This window comes from Manihot esculenta, chromosome 18, assembly GCF_001659605.2.
Source record: "Manihot esculenta cultivar AM560-2 chromosome 18, M.esculenta_v8, whole genome shotgun sequence".
NCBI lineage: Eukaryota > Viridiplantae > Streptophyta > Magnoliopsida > Malpighiales > Euphorbiaceae > Manihot > Manihot esculenta.
Genome location: NC_035178.2, coordinates 20146208 through 20172318, shown reverse-complemented (window position 1 = coordinate 20172318; position 26111 = coordinate 20146208). Strand labels below are relative to the sequence as shown.

The following is a 26111-nucleotide window of genomic DNA, read 5'->3' as shown; positions in this document are numbered from 1 at the left end:
TAACAATCTCCCACTTGCACTAGGCCTAATCATACAAATATCTAATACTTATAGACCTAGTGTGCTGATCATGCTTGACACAGAGAGAGGCTTGGTCAATGGATCTGCAATGTTGTCATTTGTGTCTACTTTGCATATTTTGATATCTCCTCTATCAATGATCTCTTGAATAAAGTGAAATCGCCTGAGTATATGCTTAGATCTCTGATGAGATCTGGGCTCCTTTATCTGTGCTATGGCACCATTGTTATCACAGTAAAGGTCCATAGGATTTGCAACGGCAGGAACCACTCCCAACTCTGTGATGAATTTCTTCAACCAGACTGTCTCCTTAGCTGCATCTGATGCTGCTATATACTCAGATTCCGTTGTAGAATCTGCTACAGAGCTCTGTTTGGAACTTTTCCAACTAACAGCTCCACCATTTAAAGTGAATACAAATCTTGACTGCGATATGAAGTCATCTATATTGGTTTGGAAACTAGCATTTGTGTAACCTTTTACAACTAGCTTGTCTTCCAAACCTCCATAAACTAGGAATGTATCCTTAGTCCTTCTAAGGTACTTTCGGGTATTCTTAACAACTATCCAGTGACTTTTACCGGGATCTACTTGATATCTGCTTGTTGTGCTTAATGCATATGAGACGTTTGGTCTAGTACATAACATGGCATACATGATAGATCCAATAGCAAAAGCATAAGGAATCTTATTCATCCATTTTCGCTCATCAGATGTCATAGGATATTGATTCTTGCTGAGATGAATACCATGAGACATGGGCAAGAATTCTCTTTTGGAAACTTGCATGTTGAACCTTTTTAGCACTTTTTCAATATAAGTACTTTGACTCAAACCGATTATCCTTTTAGATCTATCCCTATAGATTTTAACACCAAGGATATATGCAGCCTCACCTAAGTCCTTCATTGAAAAAGAATTCCCTAACCAAGTCTTAACCTTTTGCAAGATAGGGATATCATCTCTAATGAATAATATGTCATCCACATATAGGACTAGAAACACAACTGCACTCCCACTAACCATCTTGTAAACATAAGGTTCATCTTCATTCTTAATGAATCCAAAGTCTCTGACTGTCTCATCAAAATGAAGATTTCAGCTCCGAGAGGCTTGCTTCAATCCATAAATGGATCTTTGAAGCTTGCAAATCTTTCCTGAATTCTCAAGGATCACAAAACCCTTAGGTTGTGTCATGTACACATTCTCGAGCAAGTTTCCGTTAAGGAAAGCTATTTTGACATCTATTTGCCATATCTCATAATCATAGTACACAACAATGGCAATAAAAATTCTAACCGACTTAAGCATCGCAACTGGAGAAAAGGTATCATCATAGTCTATACCCACTACAACATATTACATCTCTAGTTACGATACGTAGCTACAAAAAAAATTATTGTGGCTAATATATTTATTTTATTACGGCTAAAAACCTATTGTGGCTAATTTAAACTATTTAGTAACAAAAATGCAACAATTATAACTAATATGTATTTTTTGTTTTATTTTATAGATAATGTAACTATTTGTTGACTATTTACCACAATTAATTTTGGCTACAAAGTAATATCATAGCTAATAGATATAATAGCTATAAATTTAATTTTTTTCTAACAATTACTACCATTGTAGTCACAACACATTAATATTATAGGTAATAATTTTAATAGCCACAAAGCTAATATGATTGTAGTAATAATTATTTTATTAGCTACAGTTTATTAGTTATTACAAAAAATTTGTGGCGGAAACATAAAAATATTAGTCATGTAATTATGTTTGTCATAACTATTACTAAATCATTAGCCATAATATCGTAGCTAAATGAATTGTATGAGTACTATAATAGAATAATTAAACTTCATTTTGTAGAAAATATGTTTCATTTTTGATGAAATATAACATGTTGACTATATAATAATAATAATAATAATAATAATAATAATAATAATAATAATAATAATAATAATAATAATAATAATAATAATAATAATAATAAAGCTAACTTTATTAAATACTAATTAAAAATTAAAAGCTTTCATCGAATTTCATTAGGTGGCTGGAAAATTAGCCTCCGTTGAAGCCAATATTGTAGCCATATTCTCTCTATTGTGCTTTAATGCTATCAATTCCATATGAGCTTCAACGACGCTAGATAACCATTATTACAAATAAAAATAAAAAAAAATTGGAAAAATGAAAATGAAAAAGAAAAACAAAACTAAAAATGCTAGAAGAAAATCGAAAGCAAGTAATTTCACACATCATTAACGAAAGTTGGTCTTAATTCTATAGAATTATTGTATTTTTTTCAGACTTGAATATAGTCGGTTTTTTCAGACTTCAATACTAGTTCTTCTATGATTCTCGATTTTAAATCGGTTCTTCATGAACCTTACTCTGTCAAATAATTATATCTTAGAAAATTTATCTCTTAATTGAAACCATATACATAATTATATTTTCTAGTTCCGATTCTTCTCTTAGAGCTGAGACCAGAATTAAAACCTAAACCTGAACCATGGAAATATAATTGGAACCAATACTAGAACTAGGAAAAAAATTGGTATCAATTTCTTAATTTCCAGGAATCATTTTTTTTTTATCTAGTATCGCTTTCTTCTAGGAATCAGTTTCAGAACCGGTACTACACACCCTTAGTAACATGAACTTTACACTGCCATATGCTTAAAGGTGAGCATTTTATAACCATCACCGTGACCAATTAGCAAATTTGAAAATTATGGTAATTGAAAATTTCTTATAGAATTACTAATTACTGAATATAATTACTAATCGGTAACCAAAAAACCAAAATTCTTTATCCACAATATATAAATTAAATTTATACCAAAATTATTCCAAATTTTTAACCAACGATTTAACAGCTTTAGGGTCTTATTCCATCAAAAAACACAATTATGCCAAATTTGGCACACTTAAAAAATTATTTTTTTACGTACTTGAATTTTTTTTACCTACATATTTGTATTTTGCGTATAAATTAATTTTGAAGTTTTTTTTTTTGAAAATAAATTTATTTTGATGTTAAAAATACAGCTCTACAAAGGTGTGGTCATGATTTTTTTCCTTTTAAAAAAATTCATAGCATTGATTTTGAATCTGCTTAAACAAATTAAAATTATTTTATTTTGCTTATTTAATTAAAAATATAAAATATTTTAATTACAAAAAAGTAAAAATAAATAATATTATATTAATTAATAAAGGGAACCCTATCAATTAGTGGTGGCAATATAATGATAAGCTTGCTAATATATATATTTTTTGCTTGGGGGGAATGAAAACCTTAAAATTAAAAATTCCCTCCCTACCGCCGCTACTGCTACCACTACGAATTCTATATAAATTTTCATTTTCACTCATGATTCATTCAGTTTTCAATTTCTGTCCATTATCAAAAGGAGAAGCTCCCACTATCAAATCCAATCAGGTACGTTTAAAATTACAAAAGCCTTAAAATTAATGTTTCATTGTAATTGTTCTAGGTTAAACACGTGAAAGGCATCTGATATTTACTTTTAATTCGTTTTTCATCTATTAAAAAGCTTTGATTCACTATTTTTATATTAATTTATCCTCTATGTGTAATATTCAATTTTTTCCATGAAGCAGAAGCAAACATCATGGCTCGACGATGCAAGTTGCGGAAAGGGAATTCCATCAATATTAACTTGGAAAATGAGACTGAAAATAATGTTAACTAGAACTTTCAAGAATCTTAAGAGTTACACCAAAATCAGGCTTCAAATTTTCAAGGTAAATAATATTTATGTGATTTATAAATTTTAAGTTGTTTTCGTAAATAATTAGATGGCTAACTTCAATTTTTTTTTTTAGGGAATACTAGTCAGAAGACAATGAGGTATCATTATGAAGGCCATTTTATATTTTCACCAAATAGAATATATGAAAATGGTAGGTTCATAGAGAAACCTAATTTTGATGTTGATTTCATCTCATTTTTTGATATATTGGATGACTTGAAAAAGGATTGTGGATTTGATGTTATAAAAGGAGATAAATTTTATTACTTGAAGGCTGATAAAGCTCTTAGTGATCTTGATGCATTGATAGAGGTTAAAGATGATACAGATGTGAAAAATATGATGGATAATTATAAGAAGTTCCCTTCGAAACCCATTGATATATACACTCTATTTCGAGATTATGATATTTTACCAAATGGACTTGGTGACGAGCTACCCGCAGTTACCGTTGATCACACTTCTAATCAACTTCAAAATCCAAATGCAACTACAGCAACAGGTTTACTCATTTAATTTTATTTAAACAATTGATTATGTTTACTTGTTCTATGTACAAAAATTATTGTTATTATATGATTATTGTTTTACTTTTGTTTTGAAATAGGTTCCAATACAATTAAAAGAAAAACTAGAAGACCAACACGATGCTTGAAAATCACACAATTGGAGAATGGGCAAAAATTCCCAGTAGAATTTGATGAAGATGATCAAGCTATTGGTGATAATGCTACTGCATATGTTTGGTTTTTAGGACAAACTATTAGAAGTGTGTCGTGTTGTCCATTGCAAGTGAAACAATGGAATAAGATTACCGATGATAAGCTCGACCACATGTGGTCTACCATATTGGTACGAAGATTTATATTAAATTACATCCATTATAAAATAATTATAATTTTTTTAGTTCTATTAAGTATCATAATCTTTGTTTCTTACTTCTTTGCTAAAAGGAAAAGTTCACTTTTGAGTATTCTGATACAAGAAAGGGAGCAATTTTCGGTCATATGAATGCATTATATAGGTATTATAGGCATAAGTTGAAGAAGAAGTACTTTGATTCAAAGGCAACTTATTCACTTCGTCTCCGAAACAAGCCTAAGGATATGGATGTAAAAGATTGGAAGTATTTGATTAATCTTTGGACAGAAAATGCATTTTAAGTATTAAAAATTCGTGTAAAATTTAATAATTTATTTTATATGAATTCAGTTTCTGTTAGCTAACATAAATTCTGAAAATTTTTCATTGTTTTTCTTTAGGAGAAAAGCAACAAAAATAAGACAAATAGATGCAAGCGTTCTATGCCACCATACACGGGGATAAAAAGCTTTGCTTGGCTGAGAAATCATATGGTATGAGTTTGTTTTTATTTTATTAGTATTATAGTGTTTTTTATTAATTAAATGATACATAAATAATCCCTTTTTACTGCTGTCGTTTTATGGACTATGGCTAGAAAGAAACAAAATAGTATTTGATAATTCTAGTTTAGAGCTTGAGAAAGTTTATGATTTGATCTTTTATGGATCTTTTGTTTGGTTTAAGATGTGCCTAGCTTTCCTTATTCCTTAATTCAAATTCTTTTTAGTAGCTCAACAATCAAGAACTAGTCAACCTGTAATGGTATAAGCTAGCTGCTTGTTGTTATTCTTTGTATTCTGCTATAACTCTCAAAGTTCTAATAAAAGCTATTTTTATCAAAAATATTAATAATAATAATGCCTTTTGAAGTTCATATGATTGTTAGAACTTTTTGATATTCCATTTACTATTTTTTCTATAAATGCCTAATTAGACTCAGACTGCCGTTATTAACCTTCATTTCCCACATCAAAACAAATCCCCTTTTTCTTTATGCTCATTAAAGTTAAACATGGCAATTTTTTAGTAGTATTAGATTAGACAGCAAACACCATTAATAACTCACTCATTTAATGGTGGAATTTGACCATGTTTAATATTCTAAATATAGGAATGAATTATGATTGGTCAACCCTATGAGCATCCAAACTTGTAGAGTAAATAATAATCAACAGTATTATGAATTTTAACGCTTGAATTGATATCATTAGCTGTAAAAATGTTACCTCTTTTATACAAGTTTTGTTTATCTGCAGCATATTTGTAGTTAAGTCAATTGACTCTTTTACGGAAAGTTTGATTTTGCTTGAGCTCAAATTTTTATTGATATAGATTTATGATAAACTAATACTAATTGTTATATTTATTTGAACAGAAGAAAAAAAAATGGAAAAACACCTTCTCGCTTAGAGCTTTTTCTTGAATCCAGAAAGAGAAAGCAAGGCAAAGAAATTGATCCAATATCACAAGAAGCCATTGTAATACTTTTTACATATGTTTTATTTATTTGTTATGTATTTTATGCTATATTTTGATTTTTTTAATATTAATAAATATAAATATCTCTATAGGAAAAGTTTCAGCAACTAAAGAAACAACGAGAAGAAGGACAAATTTCACTAGATGATGATGCTATGTTTGCTGATGTACTTGGGCCAGAAAAAAATAGTTATGTACGTGCTTATGGTCCTGGAAAAAATATCACGGAATATTTTGGTGCTAGACCTACAAAGATAGAACCACTTAGACAACTTGATACTTCAAGAAGAGAAGCAAACGAGCGTGTCCAACAAATTCAAAAAGAAGCAAGTGAACAAGCAAATGATGTTAAGAAGCAAATGGATGAGAAACTTGCAGAGATGAATAGAATATGGGAGCAGAAATTCAAGATGCTTTTGGAGAAAAACAATAATATTGCATCAGTAAGTGATTAAAAACTGAGTCTCATTTTTTTTCTAATATAAGAATTTTTGTAAGCTATATAACTAGTATGAACCTTATCTATTTTATATAATTTTGTTATTAATATTTTCAAATAAAATTTTATACAGCCTATGGAGGATTCCCTGATGAAATTGGAGGATGATTTATAGTATATTTAAAGTTTTGGATTTTGAAGCAGCCAGCAGCCTTATAATACTACTTTTAGAAAATTTAGATATTAATATTAGTGTTAGTATAGTATTATAATTTCAAGTATTTTTAGTGTGATTGCTTTATGACTTAAATTAGTTTATTTTGGATATTAGTTATTTTGGATTAAATTTATTGTTATTTTATAATTGTCATTCTGATTGAGTCTTAATATTATTATATAATTATTTTATAAATTTAAATTTTAGCTAAATTTTTTATATAAATTTTATATTCTATTATAAATTTTACCAAAATTATTAATAGATAAATAACATATGTAATAGTAAATTATAATATAATCCCATTAAATAATAATAAATTAAATAAATATTACATTTTACCTACAAATAATTAATAGTAGCCGTATGTACTATATTTAGAATAGCTTCTAATTTAATAATTTTGTGACTTTATTCAATAGTTATAAAATAAAATTAAGTGTAATAATTATACTAGAACTTGTCACTTTCTTATTTTTGTGGCTATAAATTTTATTCTTGCCTTATAATTATTTAAATGTGGCTAATAGTAAATATTTTTTGTCATATAATTAAGTTTATGGCTAAATTTAGATATGTTAGCCATAAAATTAAATTTGTAACTATACATAAGTTTAAATTGCCACATTATTATTTTTGTAACATAATCATAGCAAAATCACTTACAAAAAAAAGTTGATGTGGCAAAAAGAAAACGTGGTTACAAATATTCTATTCTCGTGGCTAATAACTAGCCACAATATTTATTTTTAATGGCAATATTTTTGCTTCATGCAAATAAAAAGTGACTATAAATATTTATTTTGGCCACAACACAAATAAATCCTGTAACTAAACTTTAGTTATGCCACTTCTAGCTACGGCATGTCACGGAAAAAATATGTTGTGGCAAAAGCATCTAGCCACCAAAATTCTTTTTTTAGCTACAATTTATTTTGTGACAAGATATGGATAATGTTGTAGTGACCATGAGTTTGTTTGAAATCTTTTGCAACAAGCCTTGCTTTGTAGGTATGCACATTTTCATTCATGTCAGTTTTCTTCTTGAAAAACCATTTGCAACCAATGGTCTTAACATCCTCAGGGGAATCAATTAATGACCAAACTCGATTGTCATATATAGATTGCTTTTCAGATTTCATGGCACAAAGCCATTTCTCAGAATTTGGATCTGACACAGCTTCTAGATAGGTAGTAGGCTCATCTTGATCAATGAACAAACTTCACGACTATCAGTCATGAGAAATCCATATCTCTCAGGCTGATGATGCGTCTTATCAGATCTGCATGGGACTTGTGTCACCCTTTCAGCTTCCACAACTGTTTGTGGTTTTGGAAGTGGTTCTACTGGCGGTTCAATGCTCTCTTGTGGTGCTTGAGTTTCCTCAAGTTGCACTGCACTCCCACTAATTCTCTGAAAGATAAATTCCTTTCTAAAAAGGTACCATTTCGAGCAACAAATACTTTGTTGTTTGAGTGAATATAGAAATAGTATCCTTTAGTTTCCTTAGAATACCCCACAGAATTGCACTTGATAGATTTTGGAGCTAGCTTATTTGAAATTGGGAGTTTCACATAAGTCTCACAACCCCAAATATTAAGAAAAGACAAACTAGGCATTTTGCTAGTCCATAACTCATATAGTGTCTTTTCAACCGCTTTCAATGGTACTCGATTTAAAATGAATGCAGCTGTCTCCAAGGCATAACCCTAAAATGGTAAAGGGAGATTTGTTTGACTCATCATAGATCAAACCATATCTAATAAAGTTTGATTTCCCCTTTCAGAAACACCATTCCATTATGGAGTTCATGGAGGAGTTAATTGTGAAACAATTCCACAATTTCTAAGATGTTCATCAAACTCTTGGCTCAAATATTCACCACCTCAATCAGATTGAAGCATTTTAATATTTTTACTAAGTTGATTTTGCACTTCATTTTGAAAAGTTCTAAACATTTCAAAAGATTCATGTTTATGTTTCATTAGGTAGACATAGCCATACCTACTGAAATCATCAGTGAATGTAATGAAGTACTGAAAACCTCTCTTGGCACTAATGCTTAGTGGGCCACATACATCTGTATGTACTAAGCCTAATAAGTCTAAAGCCCTTTGACCTTGTCCAGTAAAAGGGTCTTTTGTCATCTTACCAAGCAAATAAAATTACAATTTTCAAATGATTCAAAATCAAATGAATCTAATAAACCATCCTTATGGAGCTTAGATATGTGATTCTCATTTATATGGCTAAGGCGACAATGCCATAAATATGTTGGGTTTAACTCATTTAGCTTAGTTTTTTTCAAAGTTATGTTGTAGATATTATTGTTTCTAGAATCATCTAGATTAAGGACATAAAGGTCATCATATGAATTTGCAATACAATAAAGCAAATCGTCTTTATTATAAATGGAGCATTTCTTATTCTTAATGAGAAATGAAAAACCTTCATCGTCTAAAACATAAACTGAAATAATATTTCTACTCAAAGTAGGAACATAAAAGCAATTGTTCAAAATTAACAAAAGCCCATTGGGCAAAACAAGTCATAAGTCCCTATAGCTAAAGTAGCAACTCTTGCTTCATTGCCTACACGTAGGTCCACATCGCCCTTTTTCAGTTTTCTATTCTTTTTGAGACTCTGCACGTTTGTACAAATGTGAGAACCACATCCAATATCTAATACCCATGAAGTAGAAATAGATAAATTAATATCTATAACATAAATACCTGAAGTCATAGTCTGACTACTCTTCTTCTTCTTGCACTCATCCAAATAGAGCTTACAATTTCTCTTCCAATGCCCTGGTTCCTTGCAATAGAAACAGACTCCTTCCTTAGCAATTATTTCCTTAGGAGCTTTTGCCTTAGCTTACTGTTTAGGCTTGCCTCGTCCCTTAGGCCTATTACTACCTTTAGACTTGGGCTTTCATTTATTTTTCATGGGCTTACTCTTATTGACATTCAAAATTTAGGTAGATTTTTTCCTGACATTCACCTCAGTTGTCTTTAGCATCCCATGCAGCTCAGAAATGGATTTTTCTATATTGTTCATGTTATAGTTCATGACAAACTGAAAAAAACTATCAGGTTAAGAATGTAGGATCAAATCCGTGAAGAGTTCTAAACTTAGAGGATAGCCAAGCCTAGCAAGGTGATCAATATAGCCTTTCATCTTCAAAACATGAGCACTAACTGATTCACCTTCAGCCATTTTGCAATTATGCAATGCAATGGTGGTTTCATACCTATCCTGCCAAGCTTGCTATTAGAAAGCCTATTTAAGATGGACACTCATCTCATAAGCCTTAAGGTGCTCCAGATCCTTCTAAAGTTCTGGGCACATAGTTGCCAGCATAAGACATCCAATGTCATTAGAATCATCCACATGCTTCTTATGCTTGTTCTTAATAGCATTAGTAGCGTAAGCAGAAAGTGGTTCAGGGATAGTTTTATCAAGCACATAGTACTTTTTCTCTTGCTTGAGAACAATTCTCAAGTTTCTAAACCAGTTAACAAAATTGGTCCCATTTTCTTTCAGTTTATCCTTCTCAAGGATGGATCATAATGATAAAGTGAAATTTTTATTAGCAGCCATAATGATCTACAAAATATGCAAATATAATTAATTTAGTAGACAAATTAATATTAAGGTGACAATAATCTCCCACTAAAATATAACCTCAATAAAATTATAATAATAGTATTTTAGTGGACTAAGATCCATATTTCACCTAATTCCAAGTCAGCTTTGGTATGACACTTAGAATTAAGTTATTTAGGTAGGTAACTCCTTACCAATTATATCTAACATAACTCTTAGATTATGAGGTATTGACATCATATGTCAAAAGCATGTTTTACCCCATCTAATGCCTTGGACCCAAAACCATTTTGATAGCCTAATTAAGTCCAACTAAATTAAATAAATGAGTAACTATTACTCATCCTATCTTACTAAGATAACCGAAGTACCGTACTTTTGCAAAACCTGCATTTTGATGATCTTAGTCTTAATATCTTAATAGGCATTTAATACATGAGTGGCATTAAAACTTAGAATTTATACTGAGGGTTCAACTTTCAATTTTAATTATGTTGTCTTGCATTTATATATCATGACATCCTATATGCATATATATATATATATATAAACTCTCATGCATAGCATCACATACTAATATATGAAAAAATATGTAAACGTGACATAGCATGACCAAAATCTAAAATGATCTTTATAAGCCAATATAAAGATCATAAGGGGTAATCTAGGTGTAATCATATTACATTAGTTGCAATGGAACAAATTTTTATATCTTGACCTTGTTTGTCCACACCATGGAATCTGCTCGTCATTGGAGGCAACTCCACCATCAACATGGAAGCACGAGTCTTCTCTCCTCCATCTTGTGGATCTCTGTAATACCCGGCTAAATTCCGGCGTTAGAATTCCAACCTTCCGATGGAATCCCTGTTGGAATCCGGAATCTCGAAGCTCGAATCTCTCTAGAAGGGTAAACTAAGGTTTTTATAAAATGAATTTGAAACCTTTTGTTTTAGAGTTTTGTGTTAAAAAGAAAGAGAAGAGTGTTGAGAGAAAACCCCAAGTTCATCCGCTGAACCTTCAAGTTCGATCGCCGAAGGTGGTGCCGTCGCAGGACCTTCCTTTTCGGCCCCCGAAGGTGGTTTATCCAGCCACCTATAAGAGACCTTCAGCCCGAAAATGAGAGAGCTTTCTCTCCATTTTCGGGCAGAGATAAGTCCTTGCCCTTCCTTTGTTGTTTTTGTTGTTTTTCCTTCAAATCTCTTAGAAAATTCATGAGTTTTCCCTCATTTTTTTAAAAGATTTGAGCTTGAATCCAAGTTTTTAAACCTTGGGGACCTCCGAAAACCGTTTTACCTCATCTCCAAGCTGGGGTTGTTGTCACCTTTAGATCTCCAAGAGGTAAGTTTAGATCTTTGCCTTTCCTATGTTTTAAATAAGTTTTAAGAAGGGGTTAAGAGTTGTTAATGCATATAATGGTTAGATCTAAAGTCTTAGGGTTTGTGTTAGTTTTGATGATAAATGATCTCTCTTGTAATTTTATTGTTGCTTGTTGGGGAATGGGCTAGTTTCTATATTCCTTATGCATGTTTGAGTGAGTATGAATGTTTTTGAGTTGTTGGGTGTGAGGATCAGAGTGTTTGAGGGCTTTGTGCATAGAGCAGAATCGGATTCTGCCTTGCTAGAGAACCCAAGTTTGACCGCTGAAGCAAGGTTCGGCCGCTGAACCTGCTTCTGAAGGCAGCCTTTTGGCGGCCTAACCTGCCCCCAAAAGCATGGACGTTCAGATCTGTGAAAGGGTTTAGGCCGCCGAACTCGCCCCAGAAGGTTGCTGACTTTCGGATCTGTGAAGGGTTTAGGCCGCCGAACTTGCCCCTGAAAGTCCCTGACTTTCAGATTTGTGAAGGACCTTCGGCCGCCGAACCTGCCGCCGAAAGTCCTCTTCCCAACCTTCTTCTGCCTGCTTTTTATGTGTATGTTTTAGTATGTTTAGGGGGGGTTCTTGGGAAGTTGCTTAGAGTCATGTAATAGTTATGTTTGGTGCCTCATTTTAGTCCATCTGCATAGGATCGGACCTGGAAGACCGTAGAGGCCTGTAGTGATATAATTGCGTCAGTGTTAGGCGAGCGTTAGCCAGAGGTGAGTAGAACTGAACCATCTTTTCAAAGTAACTAAACTTTTAAGCATGTTCACTCATCACGAATGCCATGTTTATGTATTAGGTTGTTTTGCATTAGAATTCATGAATATGATGCATTGCATAACTTACTGTTGATGTGGATAGATATTGGATGACCCACTAGCCCTCGAGTATGTTATGATATGATATGATACGGAAAGACCAGGGCTGCCCATTCTACGCCTCTAGCATTATGAATATGCTACGTTATGTTTAAGAGGAAGTTCTGAGGAGCTCCGTCGAGGGCCGAGCATTATTGGAATATGTAGAGGGTTACTGGTGACAAGTCCATCTTGATGTGATTTGTTTGTGTTGTGACGCATTTCATACGAGCATCTGTTTATTAAACTGTTTTTCATGTTCTGCTCACTAGGCTCTTGTAGCTTATCCCTTTCCTCTAACCCCAGGTTTTCAGGGTCAAAGATAGCTCGGAGAAGTCGGCTTAGTTGCTGGTATAGCTTTTGTAATAGTATAGTGTGGACATGTAAATTTTAATGGACTAGAATTGTGCTTGGCCCTAGTTTTTATCTTTGGCCATATAAAAATTTTAAATTATGAGTTATGTTTGAACCAAGTTTGAGACATGTGATGTTTACCATACTAGAGCATTTGATGAGGGCTCTAGTATGGGTTTTATGTTTTCAGTTTTGATACATGCACAGGTCGAGCCATGGTTCATGGAATGTTTATGTTTATGTTTTCTTGTGATCATGTATGGGATTTGATAAGGTATAACAAGATGTAAAGTACGCTTACTACGGGTTCCAGCGACCTTAAGTCGATCTGAACCCTAGCGCCGGTAGCAGTCAGGTTTCCTTACTTTCGCAAAACCTGCATTTTGATGATCTTAGTCTTAGTAGGCATTCAATACATGAGTGGCATTAAAACTTAAAATTTATAGTGAGGGTTCAACTTTCAATTTTAATTATGCTATCTTGCATTTATATATCATGACATCCTATATGCATATATATATGTATATATAAACTATCGTGCATAGCATCACATACTAATATATGACAAAATATGTAAACGTGACATAGCATGACCAAAATCTAAAATGATCTTTATAAGCCAATATAAAGATCATAAGGGGCAATCTAGGTGTAATCCTATTACATTAGTTGCAATGGAACATATTTTTATATCTTGACCTTGTTTGTCCACACTATGGAATCTGCTCGTCATTGGAGGCAACTCCACCATCAACATGGAAGCACGAGTCTTCTCTCCTCCATCTTGTGGATCTCTGTAATACCCGGCTATACTCCGGCGTCAGAATTCCAACCTTCCGATGGAATCCCCGTTGGAATCCGGAATCTCGAAGCTGGAATCTCTCTAGAAGGGTAAAATAGTTTTTATAAAATGAATTTGAAACCTTTTCTTTTAGAGTTTTGTGTTAAAAAGAAAGAGAAGAGTGTTGAGGGAAAACCCCAGGTTAAGGCCACCGAACCTTCAAGTTCGGCCGCCGAACCTTCAAGTTCGTCCGCCGAACCTTCAAGTTCGGTCACCGAAGGTGGTACCGTCGCGGGACCTTCCCTTTCGGCCCCGAAGGTGGTTTATCTAGCCACCTATAAGAGGCCTTCAGCCCAAAAATGAGAGAGCTTTTTTTTGGGCAGAGGTAAGTCCTTGCCCTCCCTTTGTTCTTTTTATTGTTTTTGTTGTTTTTCCTTCAAATCTCTTAGAAAATTCATGAGTTTTCCCTCATTTTTTTTTTCAGATTTGAGCTTGAATCTAAGTTTTTAAACCTTGGGGACCTTCGAAAACCGTTTTACCTCATCTCCAAGCTGGGGTTGCTGTCACCTTTAGATCTCCAAGAGGTAAGTTTAGATCTTTGCCTTTCCTATGTTTTAAATAAGTTTTATGAAGGGGTTAAGAGTTGTTAATGCATAAAATGGTTAGATCTAAAGTTTTAGGGTTTGTGTTAGTTTTGATGATAAATGCTCCCTCTTGTATTTTTGTTGTTGCTTGTTGGGGAATAGGCTAGTTTCTATATCCCTTATACATGTTTGAATGAGTATGAATGTTTTTGAGTTGTTGGGTGTGAGGATCGGAGTATTTGAGGGCTTTGTGCATAGGGCAGAATCGAGTTCTGCCTTGCTGGGGAACCCAAGTTAGACCGCCGAAGCAAGGTTCGGCCGTCGAACCTGCTTGTGGAGGCAGCCTTTTGGCCTCCTAACCTGCCCCCGAAAGCATGGACTTTCATATATGTGAAAGGGTTTAGGCCGCCGAACCCATCCCCGAAGGTTGCTGACTTTCGGATCTGTGAAGGGTTTAGGCCGTCGAACCTGCCCCCGAAAGTCCTCTTCCCAACCTTCTTTTGCTTGCTTTTTATATGTATGTTTTAGTATGCTTAGGGGGGGTTTATGGGGAGTTGCTTAGAGTAATGTAATAGTTATGTTTGGTCCCTCATTTGAGTCCATCTGCTTAGAATCAGACCTGGAAGACCATAGAGGCCTGCAGTGATACAACTGCGTCAGTGTTAGGCGAGCGTCAACCATAGGTGAGTAGAACTGAACCATCTTTTCAAAGTAACTAAACTTTTAAGCATGTTCACACATCATGAATGCCATGTTTATGTATTAGGTTATTTTGCATTAGAATTCACGAATATGATGCATTGCATAACTTACTGTTGATGTGGATGGATATTGAATGACCCACTAGCCCTCGAGTATGTTATGATATTATATGATACTGAAAGACCAAGGCTGCTCATTCTACGCCCCTAGCATTATGGATATGCTACGTTATGTTTAAGAGAAAGTCCTGAGGAGCTTCATTGAGGGCCGAGCATTATTGGAATATGTAGAGGGTTACTGGTGACAAGTCCATCTTAATGTGATTTGTTTGTGTTGTGACGCATTTCATATGAGCATCTGTTTATTAAACTGTTTTTCATGTTCTGCTCACTAGGCTCTTGTAGCTTATCCTGTTCCTCTAACCCCAGGTTTGCAGAGTCAAAGATAGCTCGGGGATGTCGGCTTAGTTGCTGGTATAGCTTTTGTAATAGTATAGTGTGGACATGTAAATTTTAATGGACTAGAATTGTGCTTGGCCCTAATTTTTATCTTTGTAGTCCCTGTTAACATGATCCTTATGTAAAAGTTTTAAATTATGAGTTATGTTTGAACCAAGCTTGAGACATGTGATGTTTACCATACTAGAGCATTTGATGAGGGCTCTAGTATGGGTTTTATGTTTTTAGTTTTGATACATGCACAGGTCGAGCCATGGTTCATGGAATGTTTATGTTTATGTTTTCTTGTGATCATGTATGGGATTTGATCAGGTATAATAGGATGTAAAGTATGCTTGCTATGGGTTCCCGCGACTTGAAGTCAATCTGAACCCTAGAGCTGGTAGCGGTCAGGTTTCTGGGTCATTACATAGTGGTATCAGAGCTCTGGGTTCATATGGTCAGACCTAGAGTGTTGGGCTCATAGATGTTATAGAGGGCAAGCACATTAGGAAAAATCATATCCACTAGGATAGGATGTAGAGTCCTGTCGTGATGAAAGTATGATGATGTGTAATGCCATGATTGTATGCATGTGCATTGATGATATGTTATGTATATGATGTAGGTTCATGTGTGTCCACATGACCCATATGATGCTAATGTTTATATGATATATGTTGTTTTTCTGAAGACAGGATGCAAGGCTCACGTCGATCTGTACGATTGACTGGAGTTCCATTTGAAAATGAGGGCATGGACGCCCTTCCTCCTACTACTCCATCAAGAGCACGGTCGAGTAGGACTAATAGAGGTGAAACATCAAGGGACCCTAGAAGGTCTTTTGATGTAAACAGAAGAAGAACATATCCGAGAAGAATGTCTGCAGATATTAGGGAAACAGTGGAGGATGATCAAAGAAGAGATGGAAGTCTGGGTGTGAGTTTTTCAGGAGAGAGTGTAGGAGAATCTAAAGGAGGCGCTCAGGCCTCGGGTTTTGCTTACCCACCTCAGTACTAACCTTATCCACAAGGACCCGGGTATCCGATGGGAGGTCCATCGGATTTCTTTAGCTACCACTCGTACCCCTCACACATGTCCTATCCTCCCTATTACCCACCATATCCACCTTATCCCATGTTTTCACCTCCACCCTTTTATTACCAAAATCCAGTAAACCCTAATCCAGGGAATGCTGCACCACCTTCTCCCTCAGCAAAACCAGAAATTCCTGAAGCTCAACCACCCAAACCTAACCCATCAGTAGGGAGTGACTCGCGGTTGTCGAAGCCGGTCAAAAATAACCTTTCCGGTTATCAATAATTTTACAACTGCAGATAGTGGTAAAGGATTGAATTCACAAAGAATTGTAAACTTATCTATTTTTCTCAACAAAACCAAGAGATTAAACTGAATGATAAACTGAAAGCAAGTAATTGAAAGCGGAACAAAAGTAAAGTGCAATAAAAGTAAAAAGGGGGAGTTTTGAGATTGATTTGATTAGAAAACTATTGAAAGTAATTAAATGAGCAAGTAATTAAAATAAAAGAGAAATTCAATATGAGAAAGGTCTAATTGAAGAGATGGATCCACTTTGGTTGTTCGGATTGATCATTGAAACTTATGTTCTCTTGATTGATTCAATAGATTAGTTATGGAGATGGAAAACGCTTCTCACCACCATGTCTCTCCTTATGATTAAATTAATTAGGGAACGTCCTCTAATCAATTACTAATTAACAAATTGCCAAGAAACATCCTTGGGCCTTAGGCATCAAAACAATTGTCAATTGCATGAAGAAATAGAGAGATCCAATCCTAGCTACCCAAACGCATGGAGATGTTGCTAGATCATACAATTCCTTAGTTATTACACCAAGTGCTCTTATGTTAGAATAATGTCAGCAATTACGGACTAAAAATTATCCCAACTAACAATCAATTACCTTGCAATCAAGAATTAAGTGGCCAATTTGATCAAAACAACAAAGTAATCATAGATTCAAGCACTAAATTGTATGAATATTGAACAAATCAAAGACAAATAGTTTATGTTCAGATCTCACAATCCATAAAACAACCTTAGTTTCAACCAATCTTCAACTAGAATAAAAGGTTTCAGCCACTCATGGCTGAAACAAAACAGAAAATAAAAGGAGAACACAAAGGATGAAGAACCGAAGATGGAGATGGAGAGCTTGTGCGTCTTGCTTGGCCGGATGGGAGGGATGGAGTGCCTCTTCTAATCTGCCTTGGATGGCCTCTTTGAGATCTTTAAATATGTTTTAAGGTGCTATCTTAGGGTTTCAAGAGGCTGTCCACGTTTTAAGAGGCTGCCCAAAATGCCCTTGGTCCAAGATGTGCCATCCATGCACATGTGTGAAGGGAAAAACGTGGAGCATGTGTGGCTTGTGCAAGAATGGGTCTTTTGGTCTTTGTTTTCTGTCCAAGTGTCTTCAAGATGCTGCCCAAGGTGCCCAAGACTTGCCTTCACACTCTCCTTGCCGCCCATGCACTAATAAGGAAGGTGGAGCCTCTTTTGCAATTTAAATTTTGAATGTGCAAGGCATAAGGTGGCAAGCATGTGATCTTTGGATTTGGCTTCCTTAAAAAGCTGGATTTTGAAATTCAAAATTTGAATATGAATCTTAAAGATTTGAAATTCAAAATACTTTCTTTATTTGGCTATTCATTTATGGCAACTTGAGACTTGGCTTCTTGAATAAGGAAAAGGCTACTTGGAGATTTGAAATTTGAATTTCAAATTGCTTTGGCTGAATGTTCTTTCCTTCTTTGCCACTTTCCTTATTTAGAACTTTCCTTATTTAGCTTTACTTGAATTCAACTTGGCAGACTTGATCTCCTTTGCTCTAATTAAGGCAGTTTTAAGGGGATTTTCTCCAAAATATCCTTTTTCACTATTTTCTGCAAAATAATGTCAAGAGCACTAAATTAAGCAGAAATCATGTAAATAATCATCAATAATATCAAGATAAAAAGGACTAAAATATGTTCTATCAGGGAGCAAGGTGAAAATGACGGACTATTTGAAGTTGGATGCTCCGAAGTATAAAACAGGTGATGATCCGTTTGAGTACCTCAAGACGGTGAAAATGATAGCTGATGAGTTAGGGGCTAGTGATAGCAGAGTCATTCAAATGGCGGGGTTCACTCTAAAATGCAAGAAGGTAAAGGAATGGTTCAAGAACCACGTGGACCCGAAATTGGATAGCCTATCTTGGGAACAGTTTGCAAATGAGTTTGCAGGGTGGGCTTTTCCAGACAGTTCGATGGAGTTGAAGGTGATAGAATTTGAGCAGTTGAGACAGACTGAAGAAATGAGTGTGGATGAGTATACAGACAAGTTCCTGGAGTTGCTTCAATTTGTGGGTCAGGCTTATGACACTGACTAGAAGAAAGCTAGGAGGTATACCATGAGACTCCACTCTAGGTACTCCTCCTTGATTCTAGTAGCAGAGAGAGAGAGTTTCCACACTATTATGGATGCGGCCAGGAAAATGGAAGCTAGTGCCATCATTCAGGGAACAGTAAAGCAACAGGTGGCACAGTCCTCGGGTTCCAAAACCCCGAGTATAGAAAAATTTGTTCTCTCCTCTCTAAATGCAGTCGCCACAGGAAGTAAAAAGTAGAGTAGATCCACTAAGAAGCCGAAGAAGAACAAGTTCTGGAGTAGATTGAAGTCTGGTTTAGAAATGGGTAGTGGTTCAAGCTCTAGTTCAGATAGCTCTGGATGTGTGATGTGCGGTAAGCCGCATAAAGGGCTTTGTCGGTTTGGGACTACAGCTTGTTTTAGATGTGGACAGGAGGGGCGCATGGCACGTGAGTGTCCCAATGCAGCTATGATGGCACAGTCCCAACAGACAACTTCTGGCAGCGTGGCTCAGCCAGCAGCTTTAGCCACATCTCAGGGTAGAGGGTGAGGGAGAGGGAGAGGGACAGCCTCTTCTTCAGCAGGTTCCTAAGGGGAAGGTCCTTCAGCTCTAGCAAGGATCTTCACCATGACACAGTAGGAGGTCAACACATCAAACACAGTGGTGTCAAGTAAACTCACTATTGGGTGTTCTAATGTGTATGCTCTTATGGACCCTAGTGCCTCTCATACTTTTGTTTCTCCGAGAGCCATCTGGGCTAGAGTGTCCTCTTTAGGTCAGTGGGCCCAAGTGTGATCCATCTGTGGCAGAGTCAGTCTGCCAGTTCAGTCCAGTCTTTGTTGAGGATAAGTGCCTTCCAACTGACCTTGTGGTTCTAGATTTGACTAATTTTGACGTCATTCTAGGGATGGATTGACTCTCTACTCATGGTGCTACCTTGGACTGCAGAGACAAGATAGTTAGGTTTAGAGAACAAGTTGGATCGGAGGTCATCTTCCAAGGAGACAAGATAGGTATGCCTAGAGATTTGATATTTGCCCTGCAGGCTCATAAGTTGCTTAGGAGGGATTGTTAGGGGTTTCTTGCTCATGTCAGAGAGTTAAATGGTCAAGTTAGGGAGCCAGCTTCAGTACCAGTAGTCAGAGAGTTTCTTGACATTTTTCCAGACGAGCTACTAGGTTTACCACCTGCTAGGAAAATAGAGTTTGAAATTGAAGTAATGCCTGGAACCAAACCCATCTCTATTCCTCCCTACACGATGGCTCCTACCGAGTTAAAGGAATTGAAAGAACAGTTGCAAGAATTGGTAGATAAAGGTTTCATCCGACCTAGTACCTCACCTTGGGGTGCTTCGGTTTTATTCATGAAAAAGAAGGATGGATCCCTAAGACTTTGTATTGACTACAGACAGTTGAACAAAGTCACTACCAAGAACAAGTATTCGTTACCTAGGATCGATGATCTGTTTGACCAGCTAGCAGGAGCCGGTTGTTTTTCCAAGATAGATTTGAGATCCGGGTACCATCAGTTGAGAGTCAGAGAAAAAGACATACCCAAAATAATTTTCAGGACTAGATATGGACATTATGAGTTCATAATGATGCCGTTCGGGTTATCCAATGCCCCTGCAGCATTTATGTATCTCATAAACAGAGTTTTTAGCCAGTTTTTGGATCACTTTGTTATTGTTTTCATTGACGATATCTTGGTGTATTCCAGAAACACAAAGGAACATGCCCATCATCTGAGGATTGTGTTGCAAACCCTGAGGGAACACGGCTTGTATGCCAAGTTCTCTAAATGTGAGTTCTAGTTGAGGAGTATCTCTTTCTTGGGGTATGTAGTGTCAGGAAAAGGAATTGAGGTGGACCCTAAGAAAGTAGGAGCTGTAGCTAACTGGTCCAGACCCACAACAGTGACAAAGATTAAAACCTTTTTGGGTTTGGCAGGTTACTACAGGAGGTTTGTCTAGGATTTCTCAAAAATTGCTGCTCCTATGACCAGCTTGACCAAAAAGAATCAGAGGTTTGTTTGGTCAGAACAGTGTGAGGAAAGTTTTGAAGAGCTAAAGAGAAGACTGACGTCAACACTGGTGTTAGCTCTGCCTACAAGTAATGAAGATTTCACAGTGTTTTGTGATGCATCCCGAGTGGGACTAGGTTGTGTGTTAATGCAGAATGAGAGGGTAATTACTTATGCTTCTAGACAGCTGAAGAAGCACGAGTTGAATTATCCTACACACGATCTAAAGATGGCAGCTGTGATCTTTGCACTCAAGATGTAGAGGCATTACCTGTATGGGGTAAAATGTGAGATCTTTACAGATCATAAGAGTTTGCAATACATCTTGAGTCATACAGAGTTGAACCTGAGGCAGAGAAGATGGGTAGAACTACTTAGTGATTACGATTGCAAAATCCAGTATCATCCGGGTAAGGCAAATGTAGTAGCTGATACTCTCAGCCAGAAATCACTTGGCAATTTATCCCATATCTCAATAGAGAGAAGACCGGTGGTGAGGAAATTTTACAGGCTCATTAGCGAAGGTTTACAGCTAGAGTTGTCTGGTACAAGTGCATTAGTATCTGAGATGAGAGTGACACCTGTATTTCTGGAGCAAGTGGCACAGAAACAGTATGAGGACCCCAAGTTGGTGAAAATAGCAAGAACTGTTTAGACAGGCAAGAATGATGAGTTTAGATTCGACAACAAAGAGATCTTTCGTTACAGAAATAGATTGTGTGTACCAGATGACATGAGCTTGAAGGGAGACATTATGAGAGAGGCTCATAATGCCAAGTACAGTGTTCACCCTGGGGCTACCAAAATGTATCAGGATCTAAAGAAAATTTATTGGTGGCCAGCTATAAAGAGGGAAGTGGCTCAGTTTGTGTCTGCTTGCGAGATATGTCAGAGGGTGAAGCTGGAACATCAGAAGCCAGATGGGATGCTCAACCCACTACCGATTCTAGAGTGGAAATGGGAAAATGTGACGATAGATTTCATGGTGAGATTACCAGCAACGTCCAATAGATTAGACTCTATATGGGTAATAGTGGACAGATTGACTAAATCTGCTCACTTTATTCCTGTCAGGAGTGGTTATTCTGTGGACAAATTGGCGCGGGTATATGTGAAAGAGATTGTCAGGCTGCATGGGGCTCCAGTTTCGATAGTGTCAGATAGGGGACCCCAGTTTACCTCCAAGTTTTGGCAGAGTCTGCAAAATGTTATAGGCACAAGGTTAGACTTTAGCACTGCTTTCCATCCACAGACTGACGGACAGTCAGAGAGGACTATCCAAACTATAAAAGACATGTTGAGGATGTGTGTGATAGACTTTGGTAGTTCTTGGAAGCAACATCTACCATTGGTGGAGTTTTCCTACAATAACAGTTACCATGCTAGCATAGGGATGGTTCCTTACGAAACTTTATATGGGAGGATGTAATACCCGGCTAGATTCTGGCATCGGAATCCCTACCTTCCGGCGGAATCTCCGTTGGAATCTGGAACTTCTGAAGATGCCAGAGGCTTCTAGAGGGGTAAAATGTGTTTTCTAAAATGTTTTTACTAATTTCATGGTTTTAAATGAAAAAGAATTGAGTTTTGAAAAGACAAGACCAAGGAGGCAATTGCCAGGTTCGGCCGCCGAAAGTGAAGTTCGGCCGCCGAACATGGAAAGGCTTCGGGAGTGCTTTTGGCCTCCGAAAGTCTTGTTTGAACGAGCCAAGGTTCGGCCGCCGAAAGTCAAGTTCCGCTGCCGAACTTGCATGAGTTTAGGGGGCACGTTAGGCCGCCGAAGGTCTTCGACCAGGCCACCTATAAAAGGCCCTCAGATCGGAAATGGGCGAGTTTTCTCCCCATTCTCGAGCTCAGGTGAGTTTTTGTCCTCCCATTGGCCGTTTTCATGCTTTTCTTCATCTCCTTCACGTTTTTATGAGTTTTATGTGGATTTTGAAGAGTTTTAAAGCTTAGATCGAAGTTTTGGGAGCTTGGAGCTTTTGGAGCTTGGATTCTCCACACCTCCGAGTTAGAGATCACGCAACCCCCGATCTTCAAGAGGTAAGTGTAGATCTTTGCTTTCCTAGTGTCTTTTGAAGTTTTATGAAGGTTTTAATGGTAGAGTATGGGTAGATATGTATGTTAGGATTTATGTGGGTTTTATGCCCAATGTATGTTATGTGATGCTCATATATGTTTATATGATGCTATGTTGAATGTTTAGGCTAGGTTATGCATGTGGGAGAGTGTATGCATGAGAGGGAAAGAGCAAGTGAGATTATGGGTTGTTTTGATGGTTTTGGCCTATGTGGGTCATAAGCTATCTATGTATGTTTTGATGTTGTTTTTGGAGTTTAATCTAGTTGTTTAAGCTCCTTTGTGCATGGTTAAGGGTTTATGCATATTTTGGTAAAGTTGGGCGCTTGTTTTGGGGTGTTTGGAAGGTTTGGGAGGCTTGAATGCATGAGAAGCTGAGTTCTGCCCTTCTGGGAAGAACTCAGGTTCGGCCGCCGAACCTGCCTTTGGATGCATGGTTTGGCCGCCTAACCTTGCCCCCGAAAGTTGAGTTTGGCTTGAAAGCAGACTTTCGGCCGCCGAACGTGCCTGACTTTCGTCTCTGGAGTGGGACTTTCAGCCGCCGAAGGTGCCGCCGAAAGTGCCCGAGTTTCGTCTCTGGAGGGAGGGTTCGGCCGCCGAAGGTGCCGCCGAAAGTGCCCTGTCCAGCCTTTTCAAGGTTGTTTTTTTATGCATGTTTATGTGATGTTCTAGGGGGTTTTTGGGCAGTTGTTTATGAGTTGTTTAGAGTATGTTTGGCACCTCATTCGAGTCCACCTGTGTAGGATCGGACCCGAGGGATCGAGGAGGCCATCAGTGTTAGCTGTTGCCGAGTCAGTCAGCGTCGGCCAGAGGTGAGTAGAACTAAACTTAGTCTTTTATATACAAAATCAAATGCCTAAAGCATGTTCATGCATCATGATTATATGTAGTAGGCTGTTTGCACTAGTTCACGAATGTGGCGCATTGCATTATTTGATGTTGTCTTCAGGAGGTTTGGACCAAGGCGACTTCAATAGCCCATATCTGTCATTGAGTCTTGGGTGAGTCCTTTGAGAGTCGGACAAGTACATATAGGAAAGTCCTTGTGAGCTCTCTGTGGACTAGGCACCCTGTCATGTATGTGAAAGTCCTGTGTGAGCTCCTTTGGGGGAGCCGGGCACCGACAGAGGGATTTTTGAGGTCATGTCCGATCCTTGAGAGTAAAGGATGCTAGCAAAGAAACGAACTCTAAAAAACAGTCCGTGGGGAATATTTAATTGCATGAACCCCGAGACGGACCCAGTTATGTGATTTCTTTGTGTTATGACGCATTTCATGAGAGCATGTAATTAATGAACTGTTTTTCCTTGTTTCTACTCACTGGGCTTTTTAGCTCACCCCTCTCCCCTAACCCCAGTGTTGCAGGTTTGAGGTTGATCGGGAAGACGTCAAGGGTAAAAGGCTTTGCTTTTGTAATAGTATTAGATTAGTGTTTTAGTGTGGACATGTATTATAAATTGTTAATGATGTAAAGTTAATTGGAGTTATGTTTATGGATTAGTGCTGTGCTTGGCCCTGAGACTTGGTTAGTCCCTGTTTAATACACGATGTATGTTATGCTAGAGGTTCAGTTGTGTTTGAACTAATCTTGTGGCATGTGTTGTTTACCACGTTATGGTAATTTGATGAGGACCCTAGAGGAGGTCTTATGTTTGTGGTTTGATGCATGCACAGGTTAGGTTCTAGTTCTTTGGATGTGACTCCGGCTTGATGTATGTTATGTAGACCCGGCTAGAGTTTTGATGAGGACTCTAGTAGGGGGGTTCTTTATGTTTCCAGTATGTTGCATACAGGTCAAGCTCGGTCTTTACATCATATGTTTCAGTTTTTATGTTAAAGTTTTGATCATGTATGGGATTTGACCCGGTGATAGGAGGTATGTTTGGCTTGCTACGGGTCCCGGCGGCCTTAAGCCGATCTGGATCCTAGCGCCGGTGGCGGTTCGGGCCGTTACGATAGGGTATCGGTTTCCGGGCTGTTACAGAATGGTATCAGAGCTTTAGGCCTCGAGAGTACGGTGTGTTGCACATCGGAAAGAGGTTGGTTTAGACGTCATAGAAGGGCAAGCACAATAAGTAAAAATCATGTCCACTAGGATAGGATGTTGAGTCTTGTCTTGTATGATAATGTGATATGCCATGATGTTATGCTATTCATGCATGTATGTTGCAGGTTCATGTGTTTCCATATGAACCGTATGATGCTAATGATTGTTTGTATGCTTGTGTGTTGTTCTTCAGAGGAGCCAGAATGCGAGGTGCTCGTCGATCTGTGGAATCGACTGGAGTTCCATCTGAGAGGGAAGGTATGGATACCTTTCCCCCTGCTCTGCCAAGAGCGCAGTCGTGGGGAGTCAGCAGATGGGGAACATCAAGGGACCCTGGAAGGTCTTTTGATGAAAGTAGAGAAGGAATGGCTCCAAGAAGGATGTCAGCTAGTATGAGGGAAGTGGAGTTGGATGTTCAGAGAAGAGATTTCAGTTTGGGAATCAGAGTGCCAGAGGAAGGCATGGGAGATTCTCAGGAGGATGCTCAGACTCAGGATTCCAGAATCTCAGGTTCAGGAGGGATTGATCCCTCCACTCTGAGTACAACTGCCTCAAGAGATAAAAGGTGGGGAAACACCACTAAAAAGGGGAACAGAGGCCTGAGAAGGTCAAAGAAGAGCAAGTTGTGGAATCGGTTGAAGGCTAGTCTGGGTTTTGGTGGTTCGAGCTCTGGCTCAGGCAGTTCAAGGTGCTTGAGGTGCGAAAGGCCGCACAAGGGAGTCTGTCGGGTTGGGACGACAGCTTGTTTTAGGTGTGGACAGGAAGGACACATAGCACGTGAGTGTCCTACTGTGCCCCGGTTAGCACTGTCTCAGCCAGTAACTCCAGCCGTGTTTCAGGTTAGTGGTCGAGGCAGAGGAAGAGGGTCAGCCTTTTCTTCTGAAGGTTCCCGTGGAGAAGGTCCGTCAGCTCCAGCTCGGATCTTCACCCAAGCTCAGCAAGAGGCAGACACATGAAACACAGTGGTGCCAGGTACACTCACTTTCAAATGTTCTGATGTGTATGTTTTTGTGAACCCTAGTGTTTTTCTCTTTCTTTAGTTGCTCTAGGAGCCGTCGAGAGGTTGAGTTGATAG

The 26111-nt window shown here is 37.3% G+C and overlaps 1 long non-coding RNA gene across 1 annotated transcript; it reads left to right on the top strand.

Annotated features, from left to right (window-relative positions):
• The first annotated feature begins 6037 nt into the window (after nt 1–6037).
• On the top strand, nt 6038–6286 carry LOC122722493. The gene is made up of 2 exons (XR_006349414.1): nt 6038–6154; nt 6248–6286. It is a non-coding gene; the product is annotated as an uncharacterized LOC122722493 (long non-coding RNA).
• Nucleotides 6287–26111: the final 19825 nt, after the last annotated feature.